This window comes from Antechinus flavipes, chromosome X (genome assembly GCF_016432865.1).
Source record: "Antechinus flavipes isolate AdamAnt ecotype Samford, QLD, Australia chromosome X, AdamAnt_v2, whole genome shotgun sequence".
NCBI lineage: Eukaryota > Metazoa > Chordata > Mammalia > Dasyuromorphia > Dasyuridae > Antechinus > Antechinus flavipes.
In genome coordinates, this window is record NC_067404.1 from 5576699 (window position 1) to 5590795 (window position 14097).

At 37.8% G+C, this 14097-nt stretch overlaps 1 long non-coding RNA gene across 1 annotated transcript; it reads right to left on the minus strand.

Moving 5' to 3' along the window:
- Nucleotides 1–2155: 2155 nt before the first annotated feature.
- On the minus strand, nt 2156–10033 carry LOC127543008 (uncharacterized). Its single transcript, XR_007949058.1, has 3 exons — nt 9932–10033; nt 8730–8794; nt 2156–3047 (listed from the first exon to the last, which is right to left on the minus strand). It is a non-coding gene; the product is annotated as an uncharacterized LOC127543008 (long non-coding RNA).
- Between the last annotated feature and the right edge of the window lie 4064 nt (nt 10034–14097).

The following is a 14097-nucleotide window of genomic DNA, read 5'->3' on the forward strand; positions in this document are numbered from 1 at the left end:
CTTTTTCACACATAAAGATGAACTTAGGACTTAGTGATCCAAATTCCTCTCTACCTGCATGATGGTCCCTTCCAACCCATTCCCTCCAGCAGAGCACTTCCTCTATCACGTCCATTCTCTCAGTTCAGCATCTCCCTGGATATTGGCTATTTTCCCCTGCCTATAAACATGTCTGTCTCCAGCATCCTTAAAAACATCTCTGCCTTGGTCTCTCCTCCCCCTGTGATGATCCTCCCCTTTATCATAGTCACCTCTACTTGTTCTTCTCTCTTCTCAGTTCTCTACAATCTATGCTCTGCTCTCATCTTTCCACTGAAATTTTTCGCATGTTGTTCATCATCTCTTTGATGGCAAATCCCATGTCCATTTCTTCATGCTCACCTTTCCTCATTACTTTGCAGCCTTTGGCACTGTCATTAGCCCTTCTCTTGATACTTTTCTCTACATTTTTCTGAAATTACCCCTTGAAACTTCTTCTTTTAATCACTAAACAAACATTTATGAAGTACCTATGATGTATGAGGTACTGAGCTAAGCCCTAGAAACATAAGCAAAGCTAAAAGACAGAACCAGCTGAGTACCTCCTTACCTTGGCCACTCCTTCTCAGCATCCTTAGTGGGACCCCCATGCAGGTCGTTCCTAGTGTTCCACTGGACCCAGTCGGGCTACCTTCCATTCTTTCCTAATGGCCCTATGCCCAACAGCTCTTTTATCCTCAGTTAATACCACCTCCTCCTGTTATCCTTTACTCTTTAGGTGTTTGCTTCTTAGTTCCTTTTTTGCTTCATTTTTTCACATTATCTGCTTCTTCCCCCTTTTGCACCCTCAGGTAGATTCCTCCTCCCACTACCAAAACAAGGCCTCCCTCATTGCTTTTTATACCTTTCCTCCCTCCACCTCCTCTCCCATCCCCTGAAAACTCTTCAGTTCTTGAAACTACAGGGCTTAACTTGCCCTCCTTGCCAAAGCTGTTTGACCCACAGGCATCTCACACTCCCTTTTATCCCCTTCCCATTTACCATCCCATTTGTGCTCCCACCAATATCACCGATTGGCACGAGCAACATCATTACTTGTTTCTCAGTTGAATTATTAAATTCAAACATGACGTGTCTTGGGAATTGCCCCCTTGGTGTTTCTCTTCTAGAGGTCATCTGTGCGTTTGGTTACCTGGTATTTCATCAGCTGTCTCGGGAATGTCTGCGGACTTCTCTGGTACCACTTCCCGCATTACACTTCTTGGTTGTTGTTTTTATTTTTAAAGCATTTTGTTTTCAAAAGCTATGTACTGTTAATGTTCTATTCCCCCTTATGGGACCCAGCTGTTTTTCTATTATTTGTTGAATGTCAATCAGAAATGATTTCAGTGGGGTTCGGAGAAGAGAGTTTTAGGACACTCAGTTTTCTCACAAGATGTTTCCCATGGTGACCACTCACACTCCAGAGACCACCTCACTCGCAGGGTTGGTGACTCTCTTCTGGAGCCCCTTTGTCATCACCACCTGTTGTTTCACTGATGCCAAGGGTTCTGTCAATCTCACCATGTCTAATGGGACTGTGAAACCTGAGCACATTCTCATTACAAACGATATGGTTTTGATCAGCAGGGGGTGGTTGTACCGTAACCCCAACATCCCCGGTTTTAATTTAATAAGATTTGTGTCTTCCACACTTGTCTCAATCATTTTTCACATGGCCTTGCAGGAGGGATATGACTGCATACCTCAGCCTCTGCAAGGGACATCTCACCTTTGGATGCTAATTGGGCACAAGTCACATCCATCTCCACCCTTATCAGTCAGAAGCTGTTGTGGAAGATGAGTCCTCCATCTCTAGCCCAACATGAAATTGGGACTCAGTTCTGTGTGGTGGGAATGATGGAGTCACAGCATCTGCCCCAGAGCAAATATCCTGTCCCTTTCTCTCAGGAACTTCACTGGACCAAAAGGACCCTTTAGCTTTTCCATGCAGATGTAGCTGCTTCAGCCCTAGAAGAATCCCTACCATAATCCAATCCCAGGCACATTTCCCATGCATACCTTACCGAGATTGTCCAAAGGTATGCACAACCTTCTGAGGTTATCAGACTTCCCTGCTCTGTCCAGTTCTCCCAGAGAAGCCCCTAAAAATGGGTAGGTCAGAAGTCCACCAACTCCATTAAAAAGAGAGGTATTTCAAAGTAGAAAACAGAAGCCTTTATTTGATCACATCTCAGGAGAACTGGATATCTGCCCTAAACCAGGGCAGACTGGCAGTAACAAGAGGCGGCGTACAGAAAGCAAACAGAGGGTTAAGTACCCAAACATAACAAATGCAGTTGGACAGAGCGGGTGCCCTCACATTGTAGCTATGAACAAGGAAATATCTCTTACCCCATCCTAACAAAGAAATCTTGAGAGTTTTAGTATGTTTTTAAACATTCTCATTTTCTCTGTCTTTATTATTTTCATCCATCTCTTTAACAACCAATTTCATTACTTCATTACTCAGGCAATCTTCCAAGGCCTCCTGAGCATTATGTATCTCCATTACCATATGTTTCATAATTTCATACTGACCTTCCCTCTCACTTGGGCTAACTGAATAAGGGGATGTTTGTTGCAAATGTTTCAGAAAAGTAGTGTTTGTCTCTCTCACGTTCTTAACCAATGCTTCTGTCTTCTCAATCAAGGTTTCTGGAATCAGTAATGTGGGAAAAGGGGGTGGTGCAGCATCAGGGGAAGGGTTATACACCTGATGTGTCTCTTCAGCACAACTTCCATGATTTAATTTCTCTGAATGGTCACATGTGTTATCACTCTTTTCACTTACTAACTTTTTCTTTTTAGACTGCTGATCTAAGTGTGCTAAATTCTCAAATACACAGTCACATATGGCAACCAAATCCAATAAAGGCTCCGGCTGACAAATGTAACAACTCCACTTAGTGTTCTTACTCATCACTTTTGCCATCTCCTTTTTCCCTAGATTGCGCCAAATGCATTTTTTACAAAAAGCATTAGGGCAGAAATCACAAATAATTAAATCTCCACCTTCTGTACACCATCTGAAATGTAAAAAAACAAAAAACAAAAAAAACCTTGAAGCATGATTCTTGGTCAACTATTTAAAGATGTTAAAAAAGTTAATCAGGAACAAAAATTTACTAATTACAGAAAATTTAATATTCCTTAATATAACTAAATATACCTCAACATATATTCTTTTAGATTATTCATGTAATTATAAAAATAAAAGCAGGAACTTATCCAATCACTCTTAATGAAACATCTTTGCAACTTTAAAATACTGCCCCAAATTAATTGTGGAATGGAAAGAACCAAACAATGAAAAAAATAAAACCAAACTAATGTAACCATTCCTGGGCCTCCCACACATGACCTTGAAAGGCAACTGAATCAGCAGCAGCTGACGCTTCCAGGGCTCTCAGTAAGGACTGAGAAAGTGGTCACAAAGTGGATCCTTAGCTGGCACTGGGTCCAGGACTCTGTTGCATTGGTCATATGGAGATCCGCATTACCATCCTAAGGCAAGCACGAAGACTAGCACCCAAGGGGGTAATTCACAGATGCAGTTAAGCAAAGAGAGCTTATGGTCACTCAGATTTTTAAAAGTTCAGACCAGAAAACCAGTGATTACATGTCTCCTTGGATCATAACATCCTAGAAAAGCAGAAAACTTATAGATGCCCAGGAACAGCTCTGAACCAACAGACAAAAACTTGAAGCTTGGGGCAAGGCTCTCTTCATTCAGGACCCAATTTTATTAGAAAGGTACAACTTAAGATAAGGTGAAAAAATCAATCAGTAAACAACAGAAAAGAACATGACCAAAAGAAATTACTCTGGTGATAGGGAAGATCAAAACACAAAATCAGAAAATATCAACAGTCAAAACTTCCACATTCAAGGTAAGGAAAAAAAACATAAATTAGTCTCACACTCCAAAAAGAATCACTGAAAAATGCTTGAAAAGAAGATCCCAATAGGGAAGTAAAGAGGTAGAAGAAAAGTTGAGGAAATGAAAGTGATGCAAGAAAATCATGAAAAAATGAACAACTTGGTGGCAAAAATGCATTTATGAGAAAAAAGATTTTAGAAAGTAAAATAGGGAATTTTACTTAAAAAAAAACCCTTTAAAATAAAAGGTTCACTGAAAAACACAATGCATTTAAAATTGCAGTGGGCAAGTGGAAATTAATGAAAATAATGTGATATTTCTCAATAGAAAATGAAAGTAAGTTTGTTAATTATGAAGCAGACATTTGTGAGCACCTTTGTGGCAAAGAATATGGAGCTATGCCTTTAGTCCAGTAAATTCTGAGTTAAAATTCAGGCTCACTGACTAGCTATGCATCCCTGAACAAACATTTTATCTGGTTAGTTTTTACATACCTCTCAGGTTATTGTAAGCTCAGGAAGAAGCCCATCTGACTCTTATCAGTTATAACAATTCCATTAAGAGTATTCTGTTTAGGGAATGATTGTGAGGATGAAAGTCCTTTGTCCATCCCTCAAACCCTGTGCATCTTTAAACAAACTTTAGATTTTTTTAAAATCATATCTTTAGACAGGTCCTGGCCCTGGCCTGCCAGGTGTATTATTCCATCTACTTCCTTGATTCCCCCCACTTTTGAGCTCCCTAATACTTCCTCTTCTCCTTGATCCTCACCCCCTTGAGTTCCTGCCTTTATCCCTGAGATATCCCCAAGGTTATATTTCCCCTATGAAAGATCTGCTTATGATAAAGATCTTTGCCAAGTTTTCTTCCTGACTAAGCCCACCAGGAGGTGGTTCTTTCTCCCCCCGCATAGTGTCTTGTCTCTAATGGTGCCGTCATCCTGACTCTAACTAACTCTGGTGAATCTACTCAGCTCTGTTATGGCCAGAACTCTGACACAAGGATGCTTCCAAGGTGTTAAGTCAGTGGAATTGACTTAATGGTTCTCTAGTTCAGTACTCAGCACTTAATAGAATTCCACAAGACTCACACCTACAATAATGGAGTATGTAACAGCCAGCAAAAGCTGAGACAGATTCATTCCATCGGCCACCTCTGTGGTAGCTGGAGGCTGAAGCACAATCCTTTGGACTCAGATTCATTCACGTCATGTCACACCGCCTTGGTGGCAGGCTCTCCTCCTTCGCTTCACTGAAACCAAGACTCCAGAAGGCCCCCAGAAAACTAGCCGAACCCCAAGTGAAGGAGATAGGACTTTGAAGGAGACACTAAAGGGTTTGGACTTTAACATTTGGCTGTTCTTGTGGTGATTGCTGAACTGAAATGAAGGCTGTTCCCAAAACCCCCAGAGACCCCCAAGAAAACCAAAACCAAGAACATTACAAAACTACCCATCCATAATGCACTTAGGCCTCCTGGCATATTCTTTTCATGGATTCTTTCCAATTCCCTTCCTTTCTAGTGATATGCTTTCCCATCTTTATTCCATATTTACCACTTCAGGGGCCTATTTTATCTCTACTTTGTAAACTCTTCTCTTAGGTTAAACCTTCCTTTTGATAGAAAATAGCCATCGTGAATTTGTCTCATGTTTATTCTGAACCTGTTCTTGCAAAAAGTGACCTCATCACTGGCTGTTTGACCTTGGGCAAATCACTTAATGAATATTTGCTTTGGTTTCTCATCTATAATAATAACACCTACTTGTCAGGACTGTTGTGACATAGCTTAGCATGCAGTCCTTATAAACATATCAGGTATAATTATCCTCATTAACATCATTATCATACTATTATTATTAGTCTAAATGTTTCTTTTCCAGATCAGTGATGCTAGGGTCCAAATTTCTAAGCTATTTGCAAATACTAAATGTTTAATAAATACGTTTTCAATTTAAAAATTGTCAAATACACCATCTTATTGAAGCTAAATGGCACAAAGGGCAAAATGTGTCTTGTAGAAGAAAACCAAAAGCACTTATTGAATTTAGGGAATATTTTGTGTTAATATTTAATAAAACAAAGACACATATATAACAGGCTTTGCCTTCAAGGAATGTGAGGAGACAAAGAACACACACATTTAAATACGGAATAAATGTGAACTAATCCTGAAGGGGAAACTAGAATCTAGATACCGCAAAATAGATTGTCCTCTACCAAGGAACTCCTAAGTTTTGAGTGCAAAGTTTGATTTCAAAGACTGATTTGAGGCAAATGATGGAGGAAATTCAGAAGCTGCTAAATGAAAAAACTCCACAGATAGATCAGCAGGATAGTTCCTTCAAAGCAAAGAAAAGAGCATTCAAATCCAACAACAGTAAAATAAATAAAATATCAAATATTGTGTTGTGGGCTGGGCCCTCCTCTTGGGTTGCTATGGAAACAAGGCTTTTCTGTACCCAAGTGGCAAGGGGGTGTCTCTATTGATCAGCAAAGGGGTCAAGATCCGGCTGGTGCCTTGTTCTGGGGGTGAGGGCCTACACTGAGGTCTTCTTTTGAAGAAGGTGATTGCTCACCTGCCTAAGAGACTGTTGTTTATGGAGAGGAGGGGTCCCCACAGGTGAATTGCCCTAAACTTGGAACTCTGCTTGGCTCCCTGCTGTGAGGTCTGTTTACTACTACCACTACTACAACCTACCACTACTACTACTACCACCTATTACTGCGACTAGTTTCTATCACCTACTACTACTAGTAGTTACTACTAACTACTACTACTATTACATTTGACACTTGTGTTCCTCTCACCCCAGCTAAACTTTCATGGAAGACAGGTATTTTGAGAAGCAAATTGACAAAGATTTCAGAGCAATGCAAAGGTACAGGGACAGGAAATTTAAGGTGAACTGTAAACATTAATTAAAATAAAATTTAATAAATTCATGTTCTTAATGCCTGTTTCCACTCTCACAGGGCAGGTCATTGCAGGCAAGTTTGTTCTTTGAAAGGGCATCAATATCAAAAGCCCCATGATCCTTGTGCTCAGTGCCATCAATTTGGGCATTGAAAGCTAGACAGTTGTAACTAACATCTGCATTCTCCAAAACCAGCCACCAGCAAGATTCTGTTACCATAGAAACCATCAGTAAGGCACTTCCCCATCCCACCCCTTCTGTGGGGCAGCCTGAGAGCTAAATAAACTCCGCATTCCAGGGAGGGGATCAGGGAAACTAGACACCCCACCATTCCTGTCCCCGTCTCACACCCTAAGGCCTGAAAGCCAGCAGCAAGCAGCACCAAAATTTGGGATGGCACAAGAGCAGAGCAGAACTATTATGTAAAAAAACCCAAGTCAAAAAAGCAGAAAGGAAATGCGAGGAAAAATACAAATAAAAAGTAGGGGGGAAAAAGTTACTTTCTAAAGATAATGAAAAGTTATTGTAACAGTGAAGATTGCGGTATATTTACAAAAGGACAACAGTATCAAAGTGGTTATATTTGGAGTCTCAAAAAAAGTAATTTGTTCTCAGATCCCTGAAAAAAATCTCGGAAGAGCTTAAAAGGTATTTTTAAAAATGGAAACTAGAAGGGAACAAGTCTTAAGGGTTAAATTAAGAGGAAATTAAGGAAATGCTTATTGAAAAGAGAGGAAACCAGGAAGGTCAGAGAGAGAAAATGCCAACACACTTGACTTAGGTACATCCCCAAAGGGGAGACAGAAAACAAACTGGGATGACCAGACTGTCATCCTTCCCGAATCTGTTTCCTGGTCCCTCTAATGTGATGCAGCCCTTACACATGATGTACTAGAGGCCCCAAGAGTGGTAGAGACCCCAGTACTTTTCGAGAAAGCTCAGGCCAGATTTTGAGTAGATGCTCATCATTTGGGTAAAGGCTGAATATAGCTGTATATGAAGGTAACGGAATTTTGTTGTGATATAAAAGATGGTGAACAACCTGATTTTAGAAAGACCTGTAAAGATTTACAAGAACTGATGCTGAGAAAAAGAACCAGAACCCAGGAAGGCATTGTACACAGTGACAGCATGAATATGCAATGATCAACTATGAACGACTTGGATCTTTTCTGTGGCTCAGCGATCCAAAGTAATCCCAATAGATTTTGGACAGCAAATGCCACCTGCATCCAGAAAAAGAACTATGGAGACTGAATATAAATCAACACATGCTATGATCACATCTTTTTTCAGTTTTTTTTCCATCCCATGGTTTTTCTCATTTATTCTGATTCTTGTCTCCCAACATGATTCATAAAACAATGTGTATTAAAAATAAATATATTTATTTTTAAAAATTTCAGAGACAACTGAAATGACTCAGTAGCAAAGAATATGATTGTGGCAGTTATGTTGGAAATTCAGTGTGAACTAGACTTTGTATTTTTGGTATGTTAAGGACACCTTTGTGGTACAATGGTGCCTTGAGGCTGAAAATTTATTTTAACTTCTTAAAAAGATTTAATTTTAAACATCATGTACAATAAATGTATGCATTTCTTCAACACCTAAGTTCAGAGATATCCTGAAATTTACTAAAAGGAACCCAGGTTAACAATATCTGGTAAAATCATGGGCAGCTCAAGAAGATCTGAATCCAAATGAAAAGTGAAACCATGACAAGTTGAATGCCTCTTTCTCTAAAATGAGAAAACACCTGTAATTATAAATTTAAAACTAGTATACCTCTCATTTTGAATATGTTATAATCTCTGACATTTAACACAATGAAGACTCACTGAGAGAATAAATAAAACTAAGAGATCCCCAAAAGAGGAATGCTTTCTATTTTGGGAGATATATTCCTACCTGCAGTGCTTATGAGGTCTAGTAGAATCATGGCTTATGTCATCACTCGTATATATGTAGCAGCTCTAAAAAAGGAATTAATATTCAATTCTAAATGTTTTAAATCTGTTAAAATATTAACATCCACAAAGTACAAAAATTAAAATGCTTAAATCCATACACTACATTTAAACATAAAACTGGGGTGTTAACTTTAGTCACACTGAAAAAAATGAAGTATTTTGCATAAGTAAAGAACTGACAACAAAGTAATGACATATCGTGGGGAACAGAGGAACAAAATGTCTATGAAGAATTCATTTTGTTAACTGATAAGCTGATTTAAAGAAAATTCAAAACATATTCAAAGGAAAAATTGACATAAATTGATAAAAGGAAAATAAACAGCATCCAAAGAACAACAGAAAACATTATTAATCCAATCAAAAATGCAACTTTTTTTGCACTCAAACACACTCTATATTGTGATAGAGTCTGAGAGTCAGATGAACTCCTTTCTCAAATAACATTCATTCTCAGAGTTAATTAGTGAAACATATAGTAATACAGCTTCACAGGGTTATTGTGCATCAAAAAAATTTCCATGTCTACAATTCTTTATAAATCTTAAAGTGCTAAGGAAAAGAAGTTATTATTAAAACTACTTTTATTATTTCAATAAATAAAATAATTTGATAAATAAATCAATAAGAAAATAAATAATTCAATAAATAAAAAGATTTGAAATGTTCTCCTTGCACCAGAAGTAGAACTATTGAGAACAAAATATTACATATACTGTCAAACATGAATAAGACTGAATTGTTTTTTTTTTTTAATAACCATGTTCTTAGTAATCAAAGAGGGTGAAAATTACCTCACGATGATAGGGTCAAGACACTTTGGAGCCCATTATGACTGATCCGAACAGTATAAGCTCACAGATCGGGAATAGATAGTCTTTATGATTGTCCTCATGTATATTAAAAACTGAAGTTTATCTAAACTAACCAATTTATTAATTAAGTCTGATTTTTAAGTTCAGCACTTAGTACATCTCACTTCTAAAGAGAGAATCTTCACTTTTGAAATGAATCATTATAGAATTCATATGAATAAAAAAGATGTCTTACTCTGACAGGAGAATTTGTCCTTTATTCCCAAACAAATGTCATACTAGTTTACAGATAACAAAACCATCATCCATTTCCTAACTTACATACCTTACAAATAAGAACATTCAGTGCAGGATGTCTATACACTGAATCCTCATAATGGTTTACTTGTTGGCCACAAGCAGTACAACACACGATGTCATGAAGTCTTTCCCCTAAACAAATTATAAACATAGTCTGTTCATAAATAAAATTTAAAATTCCATACAAACTTGGAAACTGCATTTTTATACCTCAATATCTTTTTGGCAATGTCCTATTTGCTTAATCAATAGGAATTTACAAAGATATATGTATTCACATTATTTTACTGTTACATACTTACGCAAAATTATGGATAAGTTTCATAAATTTCACAATCTAACACATTTTGTAACTGCAAGACATCTCATCACACATTTTCCTCAATTCATTTCTGCCTCAGTTTCCTCACCTTTAACGTGGGCTAGAAAAGGAAACAGTAAACCACTCCAGAATTCTTGTCAAGAAAGCCCCAAATGTGGCCACGAAGAGTCAGACACCACTAACATGACAAAAACTTTAAAAGAAAGACCGATAGTGTGGGAACAATAACCACAATGAAGGAACAGACACAGATGAACCATTAGTAGGAGAAATAGAAAACCAGGTGGGGAGGAAAGCAAGTATAGTTAGAATGGAAAATACTGCAGGAGCTAAGTGAAATGAGCAGAACCAGGAGATCATTATACACTTCGACAACGATATTATATGAGGATGTATTCTGATGGAAGTGGATTTCTTTAACAAAGAGACCTAACTGAGCTTCAATTGATAAATGATGGACAGAAGCAGCTACACCCAAAGAAAGAACACGGGGAAACGAATGCAAACTATCTGCATCTTTGTTTTTCTTCCCGGGTTATTTTTACCTTCTGAATCCAATTCTCCCTATGCAGCAAGAGAACTGTTCAGTTCTGCAAACATATATTGTATCTAGGATATACTGCAACGTATCTAACATATATAAGACTGCTTGCCATCTAGGGGAAAAGGTGGAGGGAGGGAGGGGAAAAATTGGAACAGAAACGAGTGCAAGGGATAATGTTGTAAAAAAATTACCCTGGCATGGATTCTGTCAATATAAAATTATTATTAAATAAAATAAAATAAAATATTTATAAAAAAAAGGAAAATACTGCAGGATTTTAAAAATCAAAATGATGGGTTTATAATTTTTTGCTAGAAGTCTCTAGCAAAGTCTAGAAGTCTAATTAGGTAAAGAAATAATAGAGCTAGATCAATCACTAAAGAAAATTATTATAGCAACAAAGATGTGGAGGACTTGAATTAGAGTGTTCAATGTAGGCGATTGCTCAATAGTTGCAAACAGATATTTGAAAAAGATGAGGACAGCAATGAGTTATTGAGTTTCTGCACTGTTAAGCTAGTTAAAAATGAAAATGAGGAGACCATAAGAGAATGGAGAGGTATAAAAAACAAAAAGAGGATGGATAAGGAGTTAAATACAGGGACATAATTGTAATTGTAATGGAACAGCAGACTCCAAAGAAAGAACACCCCACAGAAGTCATATGATTATCTTTACAGATGCAGGGAAATACCTTTCCAATACAAAGGACCCATTCCTACTGAAAATCACTAGGGCATAATAATAAATGCAGTTTGCATTAAAGTGATAAGTAAAATTTATAACTGTCATCAACAAGGATTACCTGCAATGGGGATAAACTAAAAGCTTTCTCCATACAATTAGAGGAAAAGCAAGCCTTCCCCTAATCAAGCACAGTAAAGAACACATGATGATTTCTTTTCTAGCCCAGGGCAGCTTAGGGAGAGAGACAGAAAGGTCTGTGGAGCCTCAAGAGGGATCTGGCCACTAGCAAATGACAGTATTGAGAGAAAAGCTGCATAATGTCCAAGGAAAAGGCAAGACAGAAGAGATCCTGGGAGATCCACGAGCATTTGCTGGGTGCAGGAACGAGTGCCCTCTGACATAGATCACCACATGTCGCCAGATTACAAGAGTTGTGAGCAATGGCTGAGTGTGAAATGTGTGGCTCTGGTCCAAACAATAATAAGAGAAAGAAAACTTCAAATGTTAATTAGCTTTACAAAGAAAATACCATGGAGAGAGAATTCTGGGAAGACAGGAAAGCACTTCAGAAATCAAATTTCCTTTACAAAGAAAAGATAGAATATTGCCTCAGAGAGGGCAGAAAGTATAGGAAAACAAGTCAAACAATTGTTCTAAGACAATTTGAAAAGATCCCAAAAAAGCCTCAGCCTCCAAGGAAGAAGGAGAATGGAGCAAATTATCTTACATCAAAGTGGAAAACAAGAAGAACTTTTACAATGAGGAAAAATGTTTGAACCTCACTCTCACTGGAAGTGGATCAGAGAGAATAACAGCCTGAGTTGGGTATAGGAACCTGTTTAATTCTACAGGTAGCGAAGGGAGAAAGGAAAGAGGGTCTGTGGAGGAGGTGAGCATAAACTAAGAGAATAGGGTGAAAAAAGGATAAAAGAGTAAATGAGGAAAAGATTATTTGAAGGGAACTATACAGTAATCATAACTGCAAATATGAATGGGTAAACCTAAACACAAAACATAAGTGGATTAAAAAGTAAAAAATACATTGGAAGCAAAGCGCCACACACAGAGTAAAGGTAAGGCCTGGAACAGAGGGTAGTAATTATGATTTCTGATAAAGCAAAAGCAAAAACATGTCTAATTAAAAGATATTAGGAAATGACTTTTCACTAAGAAGTACCATAAAAAATGAAATAATATCAACACTATACACATGCACCAAATGATGCAATATCTAAATTAATTATGAAAAAGTTAAATGAGTTATAAGTGAAAAGAAACAACACTATACAAATGAGGGACCTCAACTTTCCCTTTGTAAAACTAACAAAAGAGAAGTTAAAGGGATGAACAATATTTTTAAAAAGTTAGAACTCTGGAGAAAATGGAATGGTAGAACTGAATGCAGGTTTACTCAGTGGTACAGGGACTGCACAAAACTGAATGAGCCCGGCAGAGAGGCGCAAGTTGGGCAAACCAAACATGACATTGCCATAATGGGAACCACACAGCGGCTGCTCTAAGAAACTATGGGTCCTGGGAGAGTAGATGTCAAGGAACAAAAGAAGTGGGACTGCAGCCAAAACTTTCACCTCCAGCAAGTGAAGGATACCTCTGAACTAAGAGAAGGAATATTGCATGAGCTGCCAAGCTTTCAGGTTTTTGTTGGAAAGAGACACATAAGATCCAAGAGAAACATCCGCCAAGCATCAAGGATGAATTGCAAGGGACTCAGTCAGGTGAGACTGTGTGTTTACTATGTGGAGATGTACACCCTATGTCTGTGACTGTCATTAGCAATTTGTTTGAGAAAAAGCCAGAGGCAGAGAAGAGGATGATATGATTTTGAAAAGCAAAAAAAAGGACAAGTTAAAAGGAATAACTCCATTTCACAGATGAGGGGCAAGAGCAGGGAATTAGACAAGTGAGGAGGACTGAGGTTTCTGGAAGCCCACTCATATCAGAAATGGGTTAATGAAAGGATGGTATACGTACATCTATAAGGAGATAAAGTCATTTATATCTATAAAGAAATAAGATGGGCTGGGAATAAATGCATTATATTAGTCAGAATGGAAGAAAGAGAGAGTTGGAAAAGGTGGAGTGTCAGGGGAATAAGGGAGGGATTCTCAGGAAGGTTAAGTACTAGCAAGGCCAGGGGGCAGGTAGTTCTAAAGCAGAGGAGTCAGGGGAGATAAAAAGTAAGAGATACACACAAAAATAATAATGAACCGGAGCAGAATTTATTAGACAATAAAGGCAGGGGTAGTAATCACTTATCCCAGACTAGGTCAAAATCTTGAAAGATTCAGTCAAAATAGAGAAATCTTCATTACATGCCAGCCATGTTAATACTGTTTTATATGTATGTGTATATACATTACATATATGTATATATATACACACATATTTCTGTACATGTACATGTATATTTATAAACATAAATATATATATACTTACAGCAGGTTGCTTGACTGAATGTGCAAGGGAGGAAAGGTGGAAAAGTAAAAAGTATACAACAGAGAACAAAGAAAACCTATTAGGAAGCGGGCAGACAGTTATGAATACAATGCCCTCTATTATTATATAGGATTTCTTGAATTTGAATTTATTATTACACATTTTGAACCCTCCTTTACAT